The following is a 15018-nucleotide window of genomic DNA, read 5'->3' on the forward strand; positions in this document are numbered from 1 at the left end:
CGATGATGAAAAGGTGGTTAACTTTGTTAAGAGTTTAACGGAAGAAGAAGTGGAGGGAGAAGCGAGTAGTTCACGAGTCCCTTGAACACGAGTTTATATTCCAAGGGATCGTGATAAAATAAAACATATTAATAATATAAAACAGAAATAAATAAAACAGAAATAAAACAAATAAATTCCACTTCAGCATTCCACTACCACAACACCAACTCACAACAGCATCACTACTCCACTCGATAACTCAGCACGTCCTAGTCATCAAAAAAGTGCAAAAAGTGCACAACACGAATTCACAACACGAGTTACCATTACAAATGGTCTTATGACGATCATGTCCATTCCCTAAAAGGGCAGAGTCAATGAGTTTGGGCTAGATGGTTCTGTTTCGTCTGAATGAGGTAGCATCATCCTTAAAATTGTCTTCACCAGTAATCCAAATACCTTACAGTTTCAACCGTTTTATTTAGGAAAATAAGAATATAAAATAAGCATACTAGAATACTGAAGAAACAAAGTGTGATTATTGAGGGGGTGAATGGCAAAGTGTTTACCAAATATCTCACTTTATAATATTACATTGAACTCGTAGGAAAAAATATAATTAATTATAGAGATGTAATTGAAATAAAAACTACATCCTTATAGTAATTTTAAATTTAAAAAACAGACTCTTTTTTGTTTGAGAGATGATTCTCACACACCACTTTTTGATCCCTATACACTTTTGTCTCATAGGTTGACAGTTATGCCTCTAGAAAGTTGAACTTATATTATTATTATAAGTATAATTAAGGGTATATTAAGTAATTAGGTGTACATGGACCAAAATGTAGTGTGTGAGAATTATCTCCCTGTTTGGAAGGGTGTAAACTGTGAAAATGGAAGGGCTAGAGATACTTACCACTGTGAAAAAAAATAACAACAGTAATTGTGTTGCTAAACAGAAACACATTTGCAGGCTTAATTTTTTGTCCCGTAACTGCCAACGGATCAAGAAACGAAACTCAATACATATCAATATAATTGTTTGATTTGATGACTTTTACAGTGCAAACTTTGACGCTTTAACTTGTGTGGATGAGCTAGCAAGTAAAAAGTAGACATATCATTTTTTTTTATTTTTTTATTTTTGGCGAAAAAACGAATACTCGTATAGAAACGAGAACGTTTTCCAAAGGAAAGCACCCTCAACAGAAAAGGCAAAGGGAAAACGGGAACCTCGCACCTAAAAAGAAATCATTAAAACATAAACTATCTATAAGTGAGTCCCCTAACATCCCGAAAACCATACAAACATATTAACCAAACAAAAACAGAATAATACACGAAAATACAAGGACAGAAACCAACCGAAGAATACTAAGACGAACCGAAACAATCAACCTCGAGGACCTGCTCTTTTTAATTTTCCATTGGTCGTCTCTTTCAAAGAATTCTTCCCGGACCGATTCTTAATCTTGTAAGATAACACGTTAGATGACCGATCACCCGGTGCACTCTCCCCGGCTAACCGTGTCATCATAACATCGAATGCCGCGAAAGCCTCCGCGGATATATTACCTCGCCCGATTGCCGAAGAGCCGCCATCTTTTCCATCTTGAGAACCCATAAACAAGTTTTGAATTGCGTCCCCGTAATCCAAGTCGTCAATGTTATCTTTAAGCATATAATCACCCGAAGTTGAAGCCTCTTTCGCCTTTTTTCTTGACAGCGGGTTAACATCACTGAATAAACATCTTGAAACATCCTTATTCAAAACATACCACGCTTTACAGAAACCGTCACACGAGGGAACCTCGCAATCACAATAACATCTTCCACTACGACCAATCAAAATCGGTTTAGGCATTTCAACGTTCGATTCAACCTTTCTTTTTGCCAACAATTCTTCCTTCTTTTTCTTTTTCTCCTTCTTCAATCGATCTAATCTAACCGCAAACGTAATATTTTTATCATTCGGCTCCGATACATCAAAAGAAAACGTCATTGATCCCGTCGTTAACTACATGCATTTCCTTTATTGGCTCAACAACATTCACCGCCACACTACTAATTCTATCACCCATTTGTTTACTTATATCACTACTACAAAAAAGAGGTTTGCAAACCGGTTTTTAGGGGTTTGCAAACCGGTTTTAAAACCGGTTTGTATCCATAGGGGTTTGCAAAGTCCAGACCAGTTACAAAACAGGTTTGCAAATCCAACCTTCCAAATACAATTAAATCTTTGAAGACCATTCACCTACACAAGATAACATTTTATAATAATAACCAAACTCATACCTGAAATCCACCACCAAAAAAGCAGAAAATTTCAAGTAGACTCGAGCATTGACTGCAGTTGACTTTTGCTTATCCAATCTTCTCTTCTAATCTTTATGTCTTCATATTCTTTAATCTTCATACCATTATCCTTGTACTCTTTAACCTTCAAAATCTTCATCTCGTCCAAATCTTCAATCTTTGACCTTCAAACTTCAATCTTTGACCTTCAATCTTTAACCTACAATATCTTTCCTCTTACACGTAGATACATTGTGTGCTATCTCTGCACAATATGTCCTGAACATATATCAAATTTACAAAACCACTTTACAATTACACGATAGATGTATTAATGAAAGTTATGACTTAAAAAATAATGGAATAAAATTAACCTGTTGTGCATCATTAAAACTTCCAACTCCTTTGCATTGTGAACGACAAACTTCTTGAAATCATTTGGCAAATAGTGACTGGTCTTTTTGTCTGATCCGTACCCGATATTGGGCATAAGAGTTACACCCTTAAACTTTCTCCTCACATGTGAATCGATACCCTTTAGTCTACGCCAGTTTTCCTACACAAATGAACATCTCAGTAACATGCCACTCAATGCAACTATGTCAATAATATGTTGTAGAAGAAACTACAATTAAGCTAAAAGATGAAATATTCCAGTCACTAAAGCCATACATAAACACAATATATCTACGTGTAAGAGGAAAGAGATTACCTAATTACAATCTTGAACTTCTTAACACGCTTCTTGACGATCTTCTTATCAAGCTTAGGAACTGCCATCGATTACCTAATTACAATCAACCAAGTAAATTAATGCCTACCTTCAACAAGTAACTGAATAGCTTAATCAAACATTAATTTCAAACGACTAATTGTACAACAACATCAAGTATTTTCATGAGCCCTTCATCTTAGAGCAAACATATTAATTCAAGGTATCAAGTTATTAGCCATGGAAAACAAACACATTTCGATTATATTGGTTAAAAATGTACTCGTAACTATTAACACAAATAATAAACAAAGCGATTCAACTTAGAGCAAGATAACATATAAGAAAATTCAATTGTAAAACAACAACAACTATCAAAAGATTGTTAGCAGATTCAATTGTAACAATTAAATTCTAAAACTATACTCAAATTTAAGAAACTATTCAAGCTAGATCTAAGAGCAACAATTAAAATATATAAATTTATAAATTAAAATTGATAAGAAATCTAAAGAAGTGAACCTTCGTTATAACTGTTGCCAAAAATGCCGCCTCAAAATGGATGAAGCTACTACTACAATACCATAAAACAATATTCCTTCAATCAATTAACTAAAGCTAAAAGAAATTTATAGATTTAGATCTCAAGCGCGCTGTAACTAAAGCCATACATAAACATTAGAGTCAATGTAAAGTCAAAGAAAATTTAACGGTTACCGGTATAAAAAGCATATCGGAGATGAAGACGATGATGATTTGAAAAGGCTGAAGCAGATCGGAGAAAACGGACGACGGCGACTTCATTGAGTTTGAGTAGTTGTGTTTAATTTGAAATTTTTGCTAAGCTCTCAATTAATTTCATCTCCAGCTGCTTTATTTGCCTTATTTTAGCATTGGAAACTGGAGACCTGTTTTGTTTTAAAACAGGTTTGGAAAGTCCAAAACGGTTTTTTTTTTTTTTTTTTTTTTTAAACCAGTTTTGAAAGTATGCTTTTGAAACCAGTTTTTTATTTAAAACCGGTCTCCAATTTCCTTTTTGTTTTTTAACCGGTTTGCAATCTTTTTTTAAACCGATTTTTTGCACTTTTTTAAAAAACAGGTTTGCTACATGGGTTTGTATTCTCAATTTTGTAGTAGTGCATCTTCAAAATTAACATCGCAAACAATGGAATAATTTTCTTTTAAAACATCACCATTAGAAGCCAAACCAGACTTGGTCAAAACACCTTCATCTATAGAACCAAATATGAATCCAGAAGAATGATTTCTTGGTTGAACATCACAAACTGAAACAGTAGCCACATCACTTACAGAAAGAGAGGTTCTCTTCAAGCCATTATTCACATCATTAAAATGAGATATATAACACGTCTCAGGTTGGTTAGAAATCGTTGTCGCACCGCCACTTCGAACCACTTCATCAACCAACGGACCACTCGAAACCACGAAACGATTGGTAGAAACCAACAAATTGTGATCGAACGAGTTAAAGATACAACGACTCACACTAGACGAATCCGAGATCTCGGAAACCCAAACATCACTTATTCGGTCGGTTTGGTGAATCCAATAAGTTCATTTATACGAGTCAATTTTTAAGTTCATAAACTATAACTAAAGCGGGCCATACAAGATGAGGCCGTTGTATATTTAAACAAACAAATCCCCTAAACAGGGCCGTCTCGTTTATTTTATGGGCACTGTACGAAAAATAAAAGTGGGCCTTTTGTATACAAATTTTTTTCTTATATAACATAATACTAAGCTTCGACATCTAAGTATTGGAGCATGAACGTGGAGTATTGGAGCATAATATTGAATTACGGAGTATTCGATATTGTTATGTATCTTATTTTCCGATTTTTCTATTTTTAATTAACAAATGGACCAAAATATATAAAAATGAGCCTATATATGTAATGTTAGGATATTTTTTAGGGGCCCTTATAGATGTTGGGCCATGTACGGCCGCACGGGTTGAACGGGTCAATATCCGGCCCTGCCCCTAAATGCTTTATAAAAATCTTCAAATTTTGATAACTTACTAAACCAAAGAACATGGATAAAAATGTGATATACCAGCTACTAGTCTTTTCTACTTTTAAAATTCATAAGTTGAGCTAGTTAATTTAAACAGAGTCGAGTTTAACTTCTTGTAGGCAAGTGCAACAGATACAGTGCCCCACATTAAACTAGCCAGCCATACTATAAACTGTAAAATATTACCATAAACACACATAATCAGATTATGAAATCAAATATCTTACTAAATTAAACAAAAATAAAATAAATAAGCTTTAACTAACTTCCTGCTGCTTGAAACCAATCCTTTCTATATCCCTTCCGGGTTAAGTAGAATAAGTATGAAATGGGCAATAAAAAACCCGCTCTTCCAACCATAATCAGCATAAGAAGTATACCACTTGCCCCATTTGATTTTCCAGGACTGCACAAATTGAAAATGTCTCATGTAACATGTGTCAAGATACATAAGATTTAGCTAAAAACATAATATGGCATATGGATACTTCACTTCCTTAAAAAGAGCAATTTTTTTGTTTTCGTAATTGATACGTTAAATATTACAGTATTACTACAGATTATTATGAATTGTATATTCGTGATTGATAATACATCACTGACCCCTTACCAACCACATGACTAAAATGAATAAATATAGATTAGGGGATAACATTGCTTAAAATAGTTACCTGTCTGTTACAGCCTATAACTTTTCACCATCAAACGAGTGTATAACAATGTATAGGAAGCTAAACATTTATGCGGTGGCAGGATTGCGCGAGGCTAAACATTTATCCGTCATTGATTGCACCTTAATGTCATCGTTACACAAATTATAATTATAATAATGTAAATGACATTAATGATAATAACTAGAAGACTTGAGGACAAGACGTGATATGTTTGGAGTACAAATTTAAAAAACTTAAAAAATTAACCTTAAATTCACTACCGTTCGTAGCAAATTGTGGAATTTTAAAGAAAACAAAATCTGGTGGAACAAAATATTGCTAGTACATATATATACGGTTACTATATATAGTTTTATAATGGTGAATAATTAGGTTTTTAATTTATGGAGAGAAAGGTTGGGAAGTGTTGGGAAAAGTAGAAATAATGATCTGATGAGTCAAAAGTATTTTGCAGATTTTAGAGTCTGAAGTTGCAGACTCTGGAAAATACTGAAGTCAACGTTTGTAAAGACCCGTCCTTATCCACCTGGACGAAGTCATCAACATTTGGTTCCATTGCGACGATCGACTCCAAGTAATGTCCTTAATATGAGCAAATGCACAGCGGAAGACTTAATTCGTACCTGAGAATAACATGCTTTAAAACGTCAACATAAAGTTGGTGAGATATAGGTTTGATACTAACAGCGTTATAACTATGGACCACAAGATTTCATATAATTAAACATAATACACTCGCAAGTGTATATAAAAGTAGTTGAGCACTTGGTAACCATACTTAACATTTAAATCATCGCAGCATATCCTTAAATAATCGCTACACCGTACCAAATGTAGTATACAGAAACGAAGTACTGTGCAACCGTTGAAAACTGGTCGTCCAGCCCGGTTGGGGTTGTCAGGCCCGATAGATCTATCAACAGGATTCGCGTTTACATTTCTCATGTAAATAATAGCCACCAAGTATAAAGAAATATGCCATGGTACAACTCAACATAGAATTTATTTTGATCACTTGTGTCCATAACGTAAATCATAAAATGCATGTATTCTCATCCCAAAATATTTAGAATTTAAAAGGGACTATATACTCACCTAATGTATTTTGTAGTAAAAATACATATAACATCATTGAACAAGTGTAGGGTTGGCCTCGGATTCACGAACCTATATCATTTATATATATTAACACACATATACTGGTAATCGAACCACTTTCTATATATTTAGTTATATATATAGATTTATATTCATATATAATTTTGTTAATACTTATAATATATCATAATGCTTATTTGATATATAGGATTTAGTTAACGTTATATTAATATAAATAATATTCTATTAGTCAAAACATAATATTATGTAATATTAGTATACATAAATATATTGTTATATAAATATCTTAGGTTTGCAATAATTTATAATTGTGATAATACTAAGTTAAGGATAACAATTCTAATAATGATATTAATAATAGTAATAATTATATTAAAAATGTTACTTTTTAATAATTAAAATTTTAGTAAAGAAAATAATAATTTTTAATGATAACAAAATAATAATTTTAATAGGAATGGTACTTTTAATAATAATAGTGGTCTTTAATAAAAGATAAATTTAATAATAATGATAATGAAAATGATACTTTTGATAATAATACATAATACTTAATAATAATAATAATAGTAATAATAGTAATTTTAACTATAACTATAACACTTGTAATGATAACAATAATTTATATTATCAATATCAATAATAATAATGATTTATAATAATAATAATATAAATGATGATTTTTAAAATAAAGACTACCTTATAAAGCTTAAAAAGAAATAAATTGTCGGAGCCGGGACTCGAACCTACGACCTCTGCTTAAACTCAAACATCCCGTACCATTCCTCTACTTGTTGATTTCTGAATTATGTCACGTGTTTAATTACTTAATACTACGAGCCTGTTTATCATCTTAAAATCATCACAGCATAATTATCATCATTTATGGATCATCATACAATCATCACGATGATTACGATCCTTATAAAATGAAATCATCTCCCCCTCTTCTCTATATCATCACGTCCTATATCATCATCATCATCTTTATTTTAGCCAGATCACAAAACCACTACGGCCCAAGTTACAAAAACGTTTTCGTGGCCCAACATAAGTGGAACACGGCTCGCTAGAAACTAGTGAAGTATATCATTTTTTTTTTACATAACAATAATGGTTGTATGTTACTGTGTGTGTCGGCCACAAAAAAAACAATAGACCCACTATGATATTCAATCATTGTCATCCTGGTCTCCATATCTAATCGTTTTATAAAAGCAGAAACAAAAGTAATCAAATGATTCGTTGGTTTACATTGATTTGGAACAAGAAAAAAAATATAGTGAGAGAGAGGATGAAAGAGAGTGGACATAGGGTTTTGGATGATGAAGCTGCGATGATGGTTTAATGGTGATCGTGGTGTGAGTAGTCGCCGAGAAACAGAAGTATAGCAGTTGCAGTTGCAGCGTAACAGCTTAATTGTAAACAGAAACAACGAAGGTGGTTTGCAAGTTTTCGAATGAATAAATAAAAAAAATAGCGAGTGGTGTTCGTTGACGGCTGTGGTGGTTTCATCGAGTAAGAACACAAACTAACTTATAAAGGTGATAGTCTTGGTGGTTCTTAAGGTAGTAAAATATGGTGATCAACGACTGTTAAGGTGTTGTGTTAAGGTGTTGGTGAAGCTTGGGTTTCGACAGGAAATAAGAAAAGGAAAAGAAATGGCGATGATCGATGGTTGTTGTAGTGACCCGAACTTTTCCATGTTTATATATATTAATTGAGATTGATATTTACATGATTAAATGTTTCCAACATGTTAAGCAATCAAACTTGTTAAGACTTGATTAATTGAAATATGTTTCATATAGACAATTGACCACCCAAGTTGATCGGTGATTCACGAACGTTAAAACTTATAAAAACTATATGATGACATATATATGGATATATATATATAGTTAACATGATACTATGATAAGAAAACATATCATAAAGTATATTAACAATGAACTACATATGTAAAAACAAGACTACTAACTTAATGATTTTTAAACGAGACATATATGTAACGATTATCGTTGTAAAGACATTTAATGTATATATATCATATTAAGAGATATTCATACATGATAATATCATGATAATATAATAATTTAACATCTCATTTGATATTATAAACATTGGGTTAACAACATTTAACAAGATCGTTAACCTAAAGGTTTCAAAACAACACTTACATGTAACGACTAACGATGACTTAACGACTCAGTTAAAATGTATATACATGTAGTGTTTTAATATGTATTTATACACTTTTGAAAGACTTCAATACACTTATCAAAATACTTCTACTTAACAAAAATGCTTACAATTACATCCTCGTTCAGTTTCATCAACAATTCTACTCGTATGCACCCGTATTCGTACTCGTACAATACACAGCTTTTAGATGTATGTACTATTGGTATATACACTCCAATGATCAGCTCTTAGCAGCCCATGTGAGTCACCTAACACATGTGGGAACCATCATTTGGCAACTAGCATGAAATATCTCATAAAATTACAAAAATATGAGTAATCATTCATGACTTATTTACATGAAAACAAAATTACATATCCTTTATATCTAATCCATACACCAACGACCAAAAACACCTACAAACACTTTCATTCTTCAATTTTCTTCATCTAATTGATCTCTCTCAAGTTCTATCTTCAAGTTCTAAGTGTTCTTCATAAATTCCAAAAGTTCTAGTTTCATAAAATCAAGAATACTTTCAAGTTTGCTAGCTCACTTCCAAACTTGTAAGGTGATCATCCAACCTCAAGAAATCTTTGTTTCTTACAGTAGGTTATCATTCTAATACAAGGTAATAATCATATTCAAACTTTGGTTCAATTTCTATAACTATAACAATCTTATTTCAAGTGATGATCTTACTTGAACTTGTTTTCGTGTCATGATTCTGCTTCAAGAACTTCGAGCCATCCAAGGATCCGTTGAAGCTAGATCCATTTTTCTCTTTTCCAGTAGGTTTATCCAAGGAACTTAAGGTAGTAATGATGTTCATAACATCATTCGATTCATACATATAAAGCTATCTTATTCGAAGGTTTAAACTTGTAATCACTAGAACATAGTTTAGTTAATTCTAAACTTGTTCGCAAACAAAAGTTAATCCTTCTAACTTGACTTTTAAAATCAACTAAACACATGTTCTATATCTATATGATATGCTAACTTAATGATTTAAAACCTGGAAACACGAAAAACACCGTAAAACCGGATTTACGCCGTCGTAGTAACACCGCGGGCTGTTTTGGGTTAGTTAATTAAAAACTATGATAAACTTTGATTTAAAAGTTGTTATTCTGAGAAAATGATTTTTATTATGAACATGAAACTATATCCAAAAATTATGATTAAACTCAAAGTGGAAGTATGTTTTCTAAAATGGTCATCTAGACGTCGTTCTTTCGACTGAAATGACTACCTTTACAAAAAACGACTTGTAACTTATTTTTCCGACTATAAACCTATACTTTTCTGTTTAGATTCATAAAATAAAGTTCAATATGAAACCATAGCAATTTGATTCACTCAAAACGGATTTAAAATGAAGAAGTTATGGGTAAAACAAGATTGGATAATTTTTCTCATTTTAGCTACGTGAAAATTGGTAACAAATCTATTCCAACCATAACTTAATCAACTTGTATTGTATATTATGTAATCTTGAGATACCATAGACACGTATACAATGTTTCGACCTATCATGTCGACACATCTATATATATTTCGGAACAAACATAGACACTCTATATGTGAATGTTGGAGTTAGCTATACAGGGTTGAGGTTGATTCCAAAATATATATAGTTTGAGTTGTGATCAATACTGAGATACGTATACACTGGGTCGTGGATTGATTCAAGATAATATTTATCGATTTATTTCTGTACATCTAACAGTGGACAACTAGTTGTAGGTTACAAACGAGGACAGCTGACTTAATAAACTTAAAACATCAAAATATATTAAAAGTGTTGTAAATATATTTTGAACATACTTTGATATATATGTATATATTGTTATAGGTTCGTGAATCAACCAGTGGCCAAGTCTTAATTCCCGACGAAGTAAAAATCTGTGAATGTGAGTTATAGTCCCACTTTTAAAATCTAATATTTTTGGGATGAGAATACATGCAGGTTTTATAAATGATTTACAAAATAGACACAAGTAGGTGAAACTACATTCTATGGTTGAATTATCGAAATCGAATATGCCCCTTTTTATTAAGTCTGGTAATCTAAGAATTAGGGAACAGACACCCTAATTGACGCGAATCCTAAAGATAGATCTATTGGGCCTAACAAACCCCATCCAAAGTACCGGATGCTTTAGTACTTCGAAATTTATATCATATCCGAAGGGTGTCCCGGAATGATGGGGATATTCTTATATATGCATCTTGTTAATGTCGGTTACCAGGTGTTCACCATATGAATGATTTTTATCTCTATGTATGGGATGTGTATTGAAATATGAAATCTTGTGGTCTATTATTATGATTTGATATATATAGGTTAAACCTATAACTCACCAACATTTTTGTTGACGTTTTAAGCATGTTTATTCTCAGGTGATTATTAAGAGCTTCCGCTGTCGCATACTTAAATAAGGATGAGATTTGGAGTCCATGCTTGTATGATATTGTGTAAAAACTGCATTCAAGAAACTTATTTTGTTGTAACATATTTGTATTGTAAACCATTATGTAATGGTCGTGTGTAAACAGGATATTTTAGATTATCATTATTTGATAATCTACGTAAAGCTTTTTAAACCTTTATCTATGAAATAAAGGTTATGGTTTGTTTTAAAAATGAATGCAGTCTTTGAAAAACGTCTCATATAGAGGTCAAAACCTCGCAACGAAATCAATTAATATGGAACGTTTTTAATCAATAAGAACGGGACATTTCAGTTGTTAGGATGAAGGTAATAGCGATTGTGGTTGTGTTGGAGATAGTGGTTCGATAGTTGTAGTCATGAAAAGAAACACGAAAGGTGGTGGTGATTTGTATACGGGTGTTGGTGGTTCTATGATATGATGAGGACCAGGTTGTGATGATTCCCCGGTGGTGGTTAGTTGTGGAAGTTCACGGCCAAACAGAAATATACAACAGAGGAAGAAAATGGGTTTTGAGTTCTTTGACGATGAGGGTGTTTGATGATAATGAGATTTATAAATTTTGATTTATGATTCCCGAAAGAATATGAAAGAATTGAAAAGAAATAAGATCTCATATAGATTATAGTGAAATCGTGTAGTGATGTTGAATTTGAGTATTGGTATGGTGAAATGGAATGTGTTTGTGGAGTTCTTGTTTTCACACACAAGAAATAGAAAGGAAGTTATATAGAGAAAAGAAAAGAAACCATAAAATAAGAAATATATTAATTAATTCAAATCAAAAGAAAACGTGTACTAGCACAGTATCATGCATATCCATATATTAGTTAGATAATTGATGATTGATAACCAAAACAGTAACATCTAAAATATCTGTAAGTTTAATAGTAAAGCCACCGGAGGATTTGGCTTATTATCAAATCACGGAGTGTTATATCGTGATTCCATGCTAAACAGTTAACGTATAAAGTTGTTCTTTAAAATCCCAAATTTTAAATTGAGACCATTCATTTACTCCTAATTGTTCGTGAATCGTCAGGCATGGTCAAAGGGTAATTGATTTCATGAGTATAATTTCAAACTTTCGAGACTCAACAATACAAATTTTGCTTATCGTGTCGGAGACATATAGAGATTACGGTTTAAATTTGGTCAGAAATTTCCGGGTCATTACAGTACCTACCCGTTAAAGAAATTTCGTCCCCGAAATTTGATAGAGGTTGTTATAGATAACAATATAAATGTTTTCATGACGAATATGAGGTAATAATGGAGTTTTATCATCATTGAGTAATGTAGATAAAACGATTCGATCATGCGAAGCGCACGAGTGAAGCTATCACCAAAGAGTGAAATGAGTAAATAAATATATTCGTTTCAATCGATGACGTAGTTACTATTGACTTCCGGGATTTAAGAGATTTAAAGAAAATCTTACGTAATAAGATTTGGTTCTTCGGCAATCAGGATCTTCTTTGATTTAATGCGGCAATCTATTTTGATTTCTCTGTCAGATATTTCACTATAAATCTACTTCCTTCGTTTCTTTACAACTCATACCTTCTATTCTTTCTCATGAATTCCTACTTTAAGACATTTGCTAATATGCTTCATCCCATTCTAATTCTTGATATACTCTTAATTTTTACGTCTGTCATCCTTCTTTTTCATCTACCACCAGAAGAGTCTATTTACTTCTATTATACTCTTGCGTTGATAGTGCTTCTAGTTCTCCCATGTCTTTATATTGCTATCGGCATTGATATACATGGTTTGTAAATCCTGGTAGTTGTTGAGTTTGTTATCTCCCCTTATACTTTGATGCTCTTGTTTCTGTTTTCTATAATCATTGTCATCCATAGTTAATACTCTCTCCCTTTTGCTGCGATTTATACCCCAATTTCTATTTTGGGCTTTGTCCCTTCGTTTCTTCTTCCCGTCCTTGAGTCAAGCGAGCAATAGTCCGGAATTCGTGGGTATGAGATTTGAAATGAACATAGCTAATGCTCTAAGAAAGAAAGGGTATTGGCACGGTTTTGATTTGTTAAATTACCAGAATACCCTGGAAAAGATAGAACTATCAAGATGATATGTTCCTAATACGTTTGGGATTTGGATAGAATGTATGAGCCGTGTAACATGGCACATGATGACGGTACTGTGAATCATCACATTCCATTAGAAACTTAACATGACTTACTGTAATATAATGAAGTTGATCAAGTTTCATTATATTATACTAATTCATGTATCAGTTCCCAACACTGCTTCAGGACATTCCTATTTTAAACTCAAAGATTTTAGAATTTAGAAACTAACACAGTTTCTTTTATGTTGTAACGCAGATGTTACGGAGTGATAAAGAATTTCCGATAAGAATAGTTGTGAAAATATCTCCAGAAATATGGAGAATTTGTATAACAGAAGATTTGAAGATATCTTATAATATCTAAGATAGGATGATGATGAAGAATATCAGCTGGAAAGGTTTAGAATAAGGAGTAGCGTTCTTACTAACGGTTTCAGCAGGCACTGAATCATTTGGATTCTTTGAAGGCAGGTTCAGTCCTTGTATTTGTTCTTTGTTTCCTTCACGGTTAACTCAATCCATTTTTCAGTACCAAATTTTCTATCGAGCGTTCCTAACACTCCCTTCTTTATCATCAAACTTTTGGCCATTTAGGCCATCTACAATTTTACTGTTTCCTCTGCATTTAATGCAGCCATATCTGAATCGTCGGTTATCAATCCAAGGTGTTTTCGGGCGAATTGTTTTTTTTTAGATGATTAAACGCTTATGATAGTATGGTGGAATATAAAAGGTTTTCCGATAACGACGGCGCAAGGACAAGGTGTATATATCGAGGTTATAATAAAACTGGTCTTACTGAGAAGTCGAAGTTAATTTGCTGGAGCTGTGACAAAATTGGCTAATTTGGAAAGGGATTGTAAAGTTATTTTGGGTAATAATAACACTAAAGGAATTAACACTGCTACGTTGACTCAGTTTCCGAGAGTTTTTAGGTGCATAACTATATGCAAGAATCTTTTCTTCCGTAGATGAAGTGCGGTTAGTTCAACTTCTCGATTGAGGGATTTTCAAAAATCATGAAAGATTTAAACGCAAATTGTAACTGTCGAGGTATAAATGAGATTTAAGATGAAATCAAGTGGCAAACTTGAAGAATTGTTTAGTTTCATATGTTATAAACAATATTTTAATTCATTTTAATTGTCCAAAGTTAGCAGTCCAACAGTCCAATTGTCCAATGGTCCAATAAATTCATATATAAATTAAATATATAATATTCAAATTAATTAATACGTATCGTGACCCGTGTACCGGTCTCAGTATTGATCACAACTCAAACCATATATATATTTTGGAATCAACTCCAACCCTGTATAGCCAACTCCAACATTCACATATAGAGTGTCTATGGTTGTTCCGAAATATATATATAGATGGGTCGATATGATAGGTCGAAACCTTGTATACGTGTCCCGTTATTTAAAGTGCGTAAAAGTAAATAACAGAAATTAAA

General features: G+C 32.5%; 1 long non-coding RNA gene across 2 annotated transcripts; it reads right to left on the reverse strand.

Moving 5' to 3' along the window:
* Positions 1-2122: 2122 nt before the first annotated feature.
* LOC139899359 (uncharacterized) lies at positions 2123-3862 on the reverse strand. Of its 2 annotated transcripts, XR_011777438.1 has the most exons (6): positions 3713-3862; positions 3518-3569; positions 2996-3070; positions 2658-2839; positions 2284-2548; positions 2144-2206 (listed from the first exon to the last, which is right to left on the reverse strand). It is a non-coding gene; the product is annotated as an uncharacterized lncRNA (long non-coding RNA). The 2 variants fall into 2 exon arrangements; XR_011777437.1 differs by having other exon boundaries at positions 2123-2548.
* Positions 3863-15018: the final 11156 nt, after the last annotated feature.

The sequence above is a fragment of the Rutidosis leptorrhynchoides genome, chromosome 3 (genome assembly GCF_046630445.1).
Source record: "Rutidosis leptorrhynchoides isolate AG116_Rl617_1_P2 chromosome 3, CSIRO_AGI_Rlap_v1, whole genome shotgun sequence".
Classification (NCBI taxonomy): domain Eukaryota; kingdom Viridiplantae; phylum Streptophyta; class Magnoliopsida; order Asterales; family Asteraceae; genus Rutidosis; species Rutidosis leptorrhynchoides.